The sequence below is a fragment of the Thalassophryne amazonica genome, chromosome 9 (assembly GCF_902500255.1).
Source record: "Thalassophryne amazonica chromosome 9, fThaAma1.1, whole genome shotgun sequence".
Classification (NCBI taxonomy): Eukaryota; Metazoa; Chordata; class Actinopteri; order Batrachoidiformes; family Batrachoididae; genus Thalassophryne; species Thalassophryne amazonica.
In genome coordinates, this window is record NC_047111.1 from 63,434,148 (window position 1) to 63,436,487 (window position 2,340).

Here is a 2,340-nt window from a genome sequence, read left to right on the forward strand (position 1 = left end):
TAGACAAACAAACACATTCACACTCGCATACACAACTACAGACAATTTAAAGTTTCCAATTGACCTACACAGTAAAATCACCAGTGTTAAATTAACACTGACAGTGTTAGTTTTACACTGGTGATTCTACTGTGTAGCCTGCATGTCTTTGAAGGAAGCCAGAGCACCCAGATGGAACCCGAGCAAACACAGGGAGAACACGCAAACTGCACACAGAAAGGCCACAAGTGGGAATCAATCCCATGACTGTCTTGCTGTGAGGCAACAGTGCTTTTTTTTTTACCATGAAATTATAATTTAATTTGCACAAAGGCATTTTAGTTTCAACAACCTTTCATAGATTTTTTTATTTCTTGTGTCTGTAGAACATAAATTACTGGGTTTAACATGGGTGGAATAACAGAGGTCAGAGACAGACTTATCATTCTGACATTTGGAGGTATGTATATAGTGAAGGTGTATGTAATTAAAATCGGGAGGAAATAGATTGCCACTAATGAAAGGTGAGCACTGCAGGTTTTAAAAGCTTTTACTCTTTCCTGAACTGAAGCTACTTTAAGTAAAGTGCAGCCAATACATGAGTAACTGAACAAGATAAATGTCAGTGGAAACCAAAGAATAAGAATTGTTAACACCCAGGAAATTACATAGCTGGGGGTATTATCATTACATGCCAGCCAGAATATTTGCCCGTAATCACAGAAATAATTGTTAATAATCACTGATTTACAGATGGAAAGTCTTGTCAGAAGACCCACTGCAATTGAAATGCAACCATTGTTAAAACCCAGAAAAATCCAATCAAAGAAAACATGAACCTGTGTGTGACCTTCATGTGATAGTGCAGTGGGAAGGTGATCGCTACCAGTCTGTCATAGGAGAGAACAACCAGATTAAGAGCCTGCATAGAAAGACACGTGTAGGAGAAAAAAAGAAATGTCATACAGTCATTATAGGAGATGATGTGGTGATTAAACAGAAAGATGTCAAGAACCTTTGGTACCTGAACAGTGCTACCAAGCAGGTCTGTCCATGCAAGATTAAAAACTGCAACATATTTTGGAGTTCTTAGATTTCTGTCCAACATATTACAGCCATCACAGCTGTGTTCCCAACACTGACACATATAAACAAAAAAGAGAAAGACATAGTAATAGTTCATATGAGGTATGTCAGAAAATCCAGTTAATATGAAATATGGAGGACGAACAAAGGTGATGTTTCTTCCAAGAGCAGAGTTGAATAATCCGATTGTATGACTCATTGTTCAGCTTTTACTGTCTGCGGCACTGTGGACAGAGCAGAGTGTCTCTGTCAGTGAGAGCTCCGGCCTATAAGGTCTCTCTCTCTCTCTCTCTTCTGTCTTTCTCTTTCTGACTGTGTGTGCTTTATTTAGTCAGTTTCTGTTACCAGGTCAGGTCAGCTTACCTGCACTGCCTCAGATCCTGGATGTTAACCACCGAAGCAGACAACTGGTTGAGCCCAACCTCATGAAATTAACAATTGTCTTCCACAGTAAGGTTCCGCAGCCACTGTGTTCCTCAACATTTATGCACCTGCCTGCTGAATAGTTTTGGGTGTCTTCTACTGATTTTTTATTTTTTTTTTTAAATTCAGTACATATAAAAAAGTATATACAGTTGTGCTCAAATGTTTTCATACTCTGGCAGAATTTTCTTTTTTTTTTCATTTTTCAGAGAATATGAATGATAACAGAAAAACGTTTTTCACTCATGGTTAGTGCCTGTGTGAATCCATTCATTCAGGCCCTTTCACGCATAACATGAAAGATGCAGAAACTGGAAGAAAATCCATGAACCAAAAGCGAAAAGGGGAACCACGAAACATTCCACCTGTCGTGAGGGATGCGTGTTCGCACAGGCGTGCATGCAGTGGTGGACACAGTTCCGATAATCCGATAACAGATAATTATCGAAGATAATGTTTTCATTAGGATTATCTTTTTAGATAACTTTAAAAACCATTATTGGACTAATTATCTTCCGATAAATTTTTGTCCAATAACTTTTAGACTGATAACGTAGTAAACAAAGCTGAACAGCGACAAACATTTTCAAAATTTAAAATCAGTTGAGCACCTACCTGTTAAAACTTTATTAATAGATGTATAGTTCCACTCTCTGCAAACAGAAGAGAGCTGCTTCCAGGAGAAACCGCTTTACCCTCTGTAGGCAAAGAAGAACAGTCACCAAAACAAAACAAAAAAAATCACTTCTTTTAACACCATACTGATATGCGGGCAATATCACCCAAGTCATCCAGAGGCATACATTTTTAACTTATGGTTCAAATTTGAATCAAACTAATTTTGGACAAGTT

The 2,340-nt window shown here is 37.9% G+C and overlaps 1 pseudogene; it reads right to left on the minus strand.

The window, feature by feature from the left end:
* Positions 1–323: 323 nt before the first annotated feature.
* Positions 324–1,279, minus strand: LOC117517940 (annotated as a pseudogene).
* Between the last annotated feature and the right edge of the window lie 1,061 nt (positions 1,280–2,340).